Raw genomic sequence first — 10,836 nt, 5'->3', positions numbered from 1 at the left:
ACGTCAAATAAATGCAATTAAACGATCTTATTTATATTTAATTTTTTTTTTCTACACTGAAAAAAATATTGTCGTGAAGTCAAAGATTTCATGTCCTTAGAATAATAATGCAAATTTTGCTTAAGGCCGGTATGCACCTCTAGCGAAATTTTCGGTAGCAAAAATTTATTTAAGTCTACAACAAAAAAACAGGGCTGTGTACACAAATTTTAAACCAGCTAATCGCTTTTAAAAATTGTTAATATATGTTCCAAATATTCCTCAAATAAATTGTTTATTATTTACAGCCCTTTTAAAACTCTTACGCACACAATGATTGTAATAAATTAAATGTTTGCTGCCAAAATATGATTTTGACAACCCTGTTATTTTCATTAGAGGTGCGTACCAGCTTACGAAATTGAACGCTGCCGAAAATTTTGTTAGCATAAATAGCAATGCATTTCTTATGGGAATGAAATTTTTCGCTAGAGGTGCATACCGGCCTTTAACATGGAAGACGCATTTCTCTAAAATAAAGTTTTTTTCCTTGTCCAAAAGTCAATAAACTTTTGAATGAAGTTGTAATGTCCTTATAATTAAATGATTTTACTTAAAAATGTGTATCATAACATGAAAGATAAATTTTTTGAGGTAAGGTCAACGCGACTTTAATAATTAAGAAAAATTCTTTTTTTCAGTGTAAGGACATTCATATTTGCTTTATTATCGTACTATATTCTAGCATTCTCTTATTTCTGATATTAGTTCTCGAAAATTTAATTAAAATTATGGATAGTTTCAATTTTGGTTGAAAAATGTGCGCATATACATTTATTTTAATTTTTTCTCACATTGAAAACTAATGACTTGATTTGTATTCATAAGCGTAGGAAGGCCTCTGGGGAGGGGGCTTAGACCCCCCCAGAAAAATGTTAGCCCCCCCCCCAGAATTTGAAAACCTATTTACGATTTACATTTTTATAAAAATTAAACAAGTATATACTCGTACAACGCACAAAGTTTCACTAAAGACTTTCATGCACAATCGAATTACTTGGGTTGTGGTAGAAGTCTGATATTTATGAAATAAAGCTGTGGTTGAACTTATGATTTAGTTGAATAAAAAATAGTAATTGATATTAAAACTATTCTTTCATAAATTAATATCTTAATAATGCTGCAAAAAAGCGTCGCCAAAAAAGAAGTGAAAATGTTCCTTTTGGGTCTGGAAGTGGTACAAAATTGGCGGAGAAGGGATGAATGTAATATGAACTTGTCATAGAACGAATGCCCACCGTTTCAACAACCGTTGCAATGAATTTGCATCACTTCTTAAGGTGTGATCTGAATATTTTCCCAAATAAATAATTTTTACACTTTTTATGATTTTTAATGCATTCTAACGCTTGTTTGAAACGTTTTTTCAAATATTATCGATTTTTATATAATGGATTTAGCATTTTTGTGGCAAAATTTGAATAATTTGTACCATTTTATTTATTCTTACTCTTTTTTTAAACTATTTGAAAAAATAAAACAAAAAATTACGCATTAAAATATAAAAAAATGAACTAAAAAACTTCCTGTGTAGTTAAAATAGTTAACTTCTTTGTGAGGACATTTTTGGAAGTGCTTTTAAAGTTGTGCCTTTAGAACAACTCCCAATTTTTTGCTGGGAAAAGTGTGGAACTACCCTACGGGAAATGGATCAACCACAGAACTGCTACAGGTCTAGTCCCTGGTGTGTATGGACCAGTCCCAGTTCTGATCAAAACGTATGCACGCTCACAAAAAATCGCTTCTGTAACATATACTCCCAAACATATTTTGCTTCAAGCATATACATTTTTGGGTATTGCCCAAACATTTATATGTTTGATCTCTTCCAATATATAATATGTTTGAATGCATATTTGTCTAAACAATATATGTTTGGGTAGTCTAAGTTCCAACCATTTTGTATTTTTGCATCCAAATTCAATAATGTTGTCTTCCAAAAAACAATATGTTATTATGTGAACATATAATATGTTTGGAAGCATTTTGCACCCAAAAATATTATATGCTTAAAAAAAATTCTCCCAAACAATATAGTGCTCAAAATTTTATTTATTTATTTATATATTTACAATCATAATGAATTATGAAAATAAACAGGTAATATAGGTGCTAACAACATAGGTTTTCGACCTGAATGCTCAAAATTTTGTTTCTGCCCAATTGTATATTCCCCCACATCTTTCTCACTTCCACGAGATTTTTTAGTTCTTAGCACCTTTTTCTGTAATACAAACATTGTAGAAGAAATTATTCAATTGTATGATTTTTTTTATTTTAATTTTACCTTCTGCCGGACGGGGATTCGAACAGCGGACCACACAGTTTGTAAGGATCAAAGAAGTAGCTGATCAATTGCCCAAGGAAAAATAAGATGTTAATTTTGTAATAACAAGCAACAACCACCAACTTAAATCAATATCGCTCCCTGTTAAATAGCGCTCCAAGCTACTAAACACATATATGTTTATAGGCTATTTCTAAATTAATATATGTTTGCATCCAAGCATATTATATTTACAAACATTTTATGTCCCAAACATAATATGTTCTAACATATTAACATATATGTCCCAAACATGTTATGCTAGTTTATGAACATTATATGCTTGCACTCAAAAATATTGTGTTTAAAAATTTGTGTTCCAAACATATAATGTTTATAGCCAAACATATGAAAAACAGTCTTTTTCATCCGTGTAACTGGAGCACAGGTATCAGTTCTGTGATAGGTTCGTCAGTGGCAATTTGCACCAATTTCCCGTAGGGTACTTTTAGTTGCTTTATTATAAATTGATTGTCGAGTTATTTTGATGTCTATTTTTTATTCAATTTTATGAAATAAAACATTAGTTGAACCTATAAGTTCAGTCTATAAAGTTTTAGCTAGGGGGGCTATAGCCCCCCCTAGAAAAATTGTCTAGCTACGCTAATGTTTGTATTATTGCATGTTATCTACTTTCTTTGAGAACTAACATTTCTTAATCAATCAGCGTTGCCGTTTTGGTCCGATCGGACCAAAATTCTAATTTTTAAATTTGGTCCGATGGTCGGACCAAACAGAATTGGTCCATTTTCATAAATTTCTATCACATATTAAATAGTAGATGGTGCACCGCAAAGAATATTATCGGGAGGCCAAATATTTCACATGCTTAAAATACGAATTTTGCTTAGAATAGAAGACGTATTTCTCTGAAATAAAATTGTTTCCTTGTCTAAAAGTCTCTAAACTGTTCAATGAAGTCTGTTTGTCCTTATAGCTAAGTGATTCGACATAAAAATGTGTATCCTAACATGAATGAAAATTTCGTTTTAATGAAGTCAAAATGGATTTAATATTTTTGAAAAAATCTTCAAAATTAATAAAATGTTTCAACACATTGTTTTAAAGTCACTATGTGGTTTAGGGTATAATAAGTTTGATCTGCCAAAAAATGTGCCTACCAGAAATATTGATTTTAGACCCCATAAAATATATACCGATCGACTCAGAATCACCTCCTGAGTCGATCTAGCGCTTGGTGTCCGTCCGTCCATCCGTCCGTCTGTCCATGTATTTGTTGTTCACAGGATTCCGGTCGCAATTATTAACTGATTTTGATGAAGTTTGGTACAGGGAGTTTTTTTGGACGAACGCTATTGAATTTGGAAGAAATCGGATCAAATTTAGATATACCTCCAATATATATGTATTGCTCGATTTCGACAAATGGGGTCACGTTGCACTTTTTTACTAACCGATCGTCGTCAAATTTAGCACAAAATAATCTTCTGTATCACCCTTTATGTCTGAAAATTTCATCGAAATCGGTTCAGATTTAGATATAGGTCCCATATATATGTATCGCCCGATTTTGCCAAATAAGGTCATAAAACCCTTATTTATCAACCGATCTTACTCAAAGTTGGCTAAATGTAATCTTCTATAGCACTAACTATATGTGCAAAAAATCATCGAAATCGGTTCAGATTTAGCTATAGCTCCCATATATGTACCACCCGATTTTTCTAAATAAAACAAGTAAGGAAAGTCTAAAGTCGGGCGGGCCGACTATATTATACCCTGCATCACTTTGTAGATCTAAATTTGCGGGCTATATATAAAGGTTTGTCCCAAATATATACATTTAAATATCACTCGATCTGGACAGAATTTGATAGACTTCTACAAAATCTATAGACTCAAAATTTAAGTCGGCTAATGCACTAGGGTGGAACACAATGTTAGTAAAAAAATATGGGAAACATTTAACTCTGAAGCAATTTTAAGGAAACTTCGAAAAAGTTTATTTATGATTTATCACTCGATATATATGTATTAGAAGTTTGGGAAAATTAGAGTCATTTTTACAACTTTTCGACTAAGCAGTGGCGATTGTTGATGTTGGTATTTTGACCATTTTTGTCGAAATCAGAAAAACATATATATGGGAGCTATATCTAAATCTGAACCGATTTCAACCAAATTTGGCACGCATAGCTACAATGGTAATTCTACTTCCTGTGCAAAATTTCAACTAAATCGGAACAAAAAATTTGCCTCTGTGGTCGGATGAGTGTAAATCGGGCGAAAGCTATATATGGGAGCTATATCTAGATCTGAACCGATTTCAACCAAATTTGGCACGCATAGCAACAATGCTAATTCTACTCCCTGTGGAAAATTTCAACTAAATCGGAGTTAAAAATTGGCCTCTGTGGTCATATGAGTGTTAATCGGCCGAAAGCTATATATGGGAGCTATATATAAATCTGAACCGATTTCAATAAAATTCGGCATACTTGACTACACTACTAATTGTACCCCTAATTTCAACCTAATTGGGATAAAACTCTAGCTTCTGGGACCGTATTAGTCCATATCGGGCGAAAGATATATATGGGAGCTATATCTAAATCTGAACCGATTTCAATAAAATTTGGCACACTTGACTCTAGTACTAATTGTTCTTCTTCTGCAAAATTTTAAGCAAATTAGGGTAAAACTCTGGCTTCTGGGGCCATATAAGTCCATATCGGGCGAAATATATATATGGAAGCTATATCTAAATCTGAACCGATTTCTTCCAAAATCAATAGGGTTCTATTCTGAGCCAAAGCACATACTTGTGCCAAATTTGAAGTCGATTGGACTAAAACTGCGACCTAGACTTTGATTACAAAAATGTGTTCACGGACAGACGGACATCGCTATATCGACTCAAGAGCCCACCCTGAGCATTTTTGCCAAAGACACCATGTGTCTATCTCGTCTCCTTCTGGGTATTGCAAACATATGCACTTATAACTTATAATACCCTGTTCCACAGTGTGGAGCAGGGTATAATAAAACTCAATTGAACAAATAATACAATGTTTGTACTATAATTTTCTCGAAGAGGAGCGGAGCGGAGCGATTTTTTTTTCTCGGAGCGGAGCGGTTTTTTTTTCTCCGGAGCGGGAGCGGAGCGGAGCGAAAAAAATGGACCGCTCCGGATCCCTGGTTATAATACAACTGTTTTCTAAGAATTGTTGTCAAATTCAAAATATTTTGGCAATGTAGTTTTTTCCTTATTTATTGGTGTGATTTCCACAAAACATTTCTTTTCTTGTAAAAAATGCCCACTTTTTTGGATTTTGACTGGAAAATGTACTTTTTGGATTCAGGTGGGTATTAAGTTCGAGTTTAGCAGCTAAAACGTAATTTTTTCACGATTACTTTTCTTTAATAATCCATTTTAAGGAACACAAACATTGTGAAAATTTGCTTTGGGCTTTTCCCCATCAAGTTATAATAAAATTTGCAACAAATATGTATAATTTCATGCATTTTTCTTACTGATTTAGTTTTCACTTTAGCGATTTTAGCGGCTAAACTCGAACTTAATACTCACCTTTCTTCTATAAAAAAACAAGGTTCGAATTCTGTTGTGGAAATAGTGCCATGCATAGAGGAAATTGCGGGCATTTCAGCACCGCTGACAAACGAGAGTGAGAGAGATTGCCCTGTTTGCCCCTTTGATTTCTTTTCCGCTCGCTCAAACTTTTAGGGTTGGTGTATCTTTCGCCCGATTTATACAGATGTGGCCACAGAAGCTTAAATTTTACTTCGATTTACGTGAAATTTTGAACAGGGTGTAGACTTAACATTCTTACTATGCATGCCAAATTTGGTTTAAATCGGTTCAGATTTAGATATAGCTCCCATGTATATCTTTAGTCCGATTTATACACATATGACCACAGAGGCCAAATTCTCCGATTTACATGAGAATGAAGTGGGGGAATATCATATGGAAAACAACGGCGAACTATCTGAATTAGACAGGTAGCAATTTTTAGTTAGTAAAAACGGATTTAAATTGGATAAAAATCCTAAATGGAGCGAAAACATGAAATTTTTCGTGAATCTTGTTTTAACGGCTCTAAACCAATTACAAAAAACAAATTGAGCATTGTAGACACATTATCGGTGAACCTATAGGTTAGGTTAGGTTAAAATGGCAGCCCGATTAAGATTCAGACTCACTTAGACTATTCAGTCCATTGTGATACCACATTAACTAAAAGTACCTATTACATATGGGCACTTCTAGTTTTAACCGCTGAAACTTCTTGATTATTTTTCTTTGTTGAACCAACCAGATTGTTCCAAAAACATTAGCAGACTGGTTAAGTTAACGTTTTCCAGATCCGCCAGTAATCTGAAGCTATATGCTCCTAAAAGTTGCTTGCGCTTTACACAAAATGCAGGACACTCACACAAGAGGTGTTTGATTCTTTTTCCTCCGCATCATGACAGCTCATACAATAGTCATTATACTTCGCGCCAATAGTTTTTGCAAAATCGCCTATCAGGCAGCGACCCGTTATAGCAGATATCAGGAGTGATATCTGACGTCTCGAGAACATTAGCATATCTAGTGTGCGGTTTAAGTTGAAATGGGGCCATATTTGCTTGGTGTCGTTATAACCCTTGGATCCAGCTGGTACACAGCTGGATCCAAAACAAATGCTATATATATATATATATATATATATATATATATATATATATATATATATATATATATATATATATATATATATATATATATATATATATATATATATATATATATATATATATATATATATATATATATATATATATATATATATATAAAGGGTGATTTGTTAAGAGCTTGATAACTTTTTTTTTTAAAAAAACGCATAAAATTTGTAAAATCTCATCGGTTCTTTATTTGAAACGTTAGATTGGTCCATGACATTTACTTTTTGAAGATAATTTCATTTAAATGTTGACCGCGGCTGCGTCTTAGGTGGTCCATTCGGAAAGTCCAATTTTGGGCAACTTTTTCGAGCATTTCGGCCGGAATAGCCCGAATTTCTTCGGAAATGTTGTCTTCCAAAGCTGGAATAGTTGCTGGCTTATTTCTGTAGACTTTAGACTTGACGTAGCCCCACAAAAAATAGTCTAAAGGCGTCAAATCGCATGATCTTGGTGGCCAACTTACCGGTCCATTTCTTGAGATGAATTGTTCTCCGAAGTTTTCCCTCAAAATGGCCATAGAATCGCGAGCTGTGTGGCATGTAGCGCCATCTTGTTGAAACCACATGTCAACCAAGTTCAGTTCTTCCATTTTTGGCAACAAAAAGTTTGTTAGCATCGAACGATAGCGATCGCCATTCACCGTAACGTTGCGTCCAACAGCATCTTTGAAAAAATACGGTCCAATGATTCCACCAGCGTACAAACCACAGCAAACAGTGCATTTTTCGGGATGCATGGGCAGTTCTTGAACGGCTTCTGGTTGCTCTTCACTCCAAATGCGGCAATTTTGCTTATTTACGTAGCCATTCAACCAGAAATGAGCCTCATCGCTGAACAAAATTTGTCGATAAAAAAGCGGATTTTCTGCCAACTTTTCTAGGGCCCATTCACTGAAAATTCGACGTTGTGGCAGATCGTTCGGCTATTCATGATGAAATGTCAAAGCATACTGAGCATCTTTCTCTTTGACACCATGTCTGAAATCCCACGTGATCTGTCAAATACTAATGCATGAAAATCCTAACCTCAAAAGAATCACCCTTTATATATATATATATATATTTTTTTTTTTTTAATTTTAAGTTTTTATATCCTCTTCATTTATTTGTATTATTTTCATATGAAATAATTCAAAACAAATCAACTAAAAGTATCTTAAACCACAATATTTACATTTGTAAATAGTGGCAGATTTTGAAGAAAAATACAAAAATGTTTTGAAAAATTGCTATATTGTTAAATTTTTACATATTATGAAAGTGCACGAAAAATTAGCAACTGAGTCCAAATTTCATAAAAATTGGATAAATACTGTTGAAATGGCAAGAGTGTCAAAAATGAAATATTTACATTTATATATAGTGCCAAAGCTAGGGTTAAAGGAAAGCAATTTGCAAACCCAGTTGTATACATGTTGAGAATGGGTTTCAACCTCAAATTATAAAGATTTTGAATTTGAATTATTTTTCCTTAAGGTGGGTATTAAGTTCCAGTTTAGCCGCTAAAATCGTAATTTTTTCACTAAAGTGAAAACTAAATCAGTTAAAAAAATGCATAAAATTATACATATTTTTTGCAAATTTTTTGTAACTTGATGGGGAATAGACCAAAGCAAATTTTCACAAAGTTTGCATTCCTTAAAGTGGATTAATTAAGAAAAGTAATCGAACTTAATACCCACCTTTATGTTGGTCTGGAAATCTTTAGAAGCCGTTTAGAAAGACTTGAATTTTTCGATAACTGTATAGTTGTTTAGGTTGTATAAATTAAAACACGAACTGTTTAACTTAAATAACAATTTAAATTCTTTTATTTAATAAAAACATATAAAAATTCAGTTTAATTTAGAAATACGATTTAGCCACAGATGTGGTGGTGAAGACTTCACGAGGAACTAACTTTTGTTTTCTTCTTTGTTGTCGAAATAACATAGAATCGGGCAGGACTTGGTGATAAGGGAAATAGAAAAAGAAGTTATATATAATCAGATGGAGTGATATCCATTTATTCTGTAGCTTTAGTTTTTGATATTCACGTGTAATTATTCTATTAAGATAGGCTTTTGTGACACGATTACATATGGTTTGTTTTTCACACACATACTCCAATATTGAATTGAATATTCGGTATATAGGGCGGAATATAAGTTAACTTATTCTTATTTTAAGATGATATTGTAATTCAGCACTAATTTAATTTAATTTGATTTTTTACATAATTTGCAGGGATATGGTCCTTGTCCCACATGGGCTGTTAAACTAAGTTTTGTGTTCCGTGTTCTGAGATGTGTCATGTAACATGATGATGTGATATGACATATAACATGACATATTTAATGTGATTTGTCATGTAACTTGACATATATATGTATATATATATAATGTTATCACAATACCCGCGCTGTTGAGTTGAGTTTTGAGTTTTGTAAAAAGAAATAACTGTCCCTCATGGACTAGTGCAGATGGTTTAAATTTCAATCTTTATAGGTTTGGTACGCATCGGAATGAGTGGATTGATGCCCTTAAGGATGTTCTGCCAAACTTGGAGTTGTTCATTGCACTTCGATGGGGTGCCAAGTATACACAATCCGATATTGCCCACATTATTATTAAATAATTTGATTGGTGAGTATTGCATGAATTTCAATTCCCTCGTTTTACGTCGTCAAATTTTTTGTTCCATGCCCAATTACTAATTACTTAATGTTATTATATACAAGCACATACACAGAAAAAAATATTACCAAATTATTTTCAATTAAAAAATTAATTGGAGTTGGAAATTTTTTCAATAAATCAATGTCTTAAATGTGTTTTTATTAATCAAATTAAATTAAAATGAAAACAAAAATGAAAAGCGAAAATAATATAAAACATAAAACAAATAACAAACTTTAATAATTCAACAAATATAACAAAACTAAAACAAAACAAAATTGAAAATGAAAAAACAAAATAAGTTAAAAAATTAAAATTAAACTCATAAAACATATAATAACATAAATAACATTAGTAAAAGAAACATATAATAACATAAAACAAAACATAACATAATAAAACATAAACAAAAAATACATACAAATAAATTTGAAATATTAAATTGTATTAATGGAATGGAAACGGCCTGTAATGCAAATAGTTTGAATTGGGGTATGTTAGTATGGGCAGTGGGGTTAATTTCTATGCATGAAATAAATAACTTCACTATTACTATATATAGTTATATTTTTGCCTTTAATTCAAGTCAGAATGTTATGTTACTTATATTTTCTTTTCTAGAAGATGAAGATGAACCCGAAATCATTGAGGAGGAACACATGCCGCCAGAGATAGTTATGGGAGGAGAAGAAGAAGAAGTGGCATTGAACATTCCATCACCTGATATGGAAATGGATACATCATGTGTATCACAAACCCAGGGTAATTATACACTAACTAACAACTCTTAGTTATATTTTAATAATTAATTAATTAATATAGACGAGGAGAATTGTATTAAAGCCTACTACTTCTTAAACCACCACTACCCTTGTCCTGGAGTTTTCAATTTGAATATTACTCTTCCTAAAGAAGATATTTTAAAAAGAAGATTGTACAAATTTGCCGACGAGGGCATCTGTAACAATTACAAAAAAAAATTGAAAAAGATAACACAAAATATGGCACAATCAGAAAAAGAAATTTGTATTTCTTTTGATGAAATTTATATTACTGTTGGATATAACATTGAAAGGGCAATTGTATTCAATATGCATGGCATTG

Source organism: Haematobia irritans, chromosome 3 (assembly GCF_050003625.1).
Source record: "Haematobia irritans isolate KBUSLIRL chromosome 3, ASM5000362v1, whole genome shotgun sequence".
NCBI classification, from domain to species: domain Eukaryota; kingdom Metazoa; phylum Arthropoda; class Insecta; order Diptera; family Muscidae; genus Haematobia; species Haematobia irritans.
The sequence above is the reverse complement of the archived record's forward strand: the minus strand, read 5'-3'. Positions refer to the sequence as shown.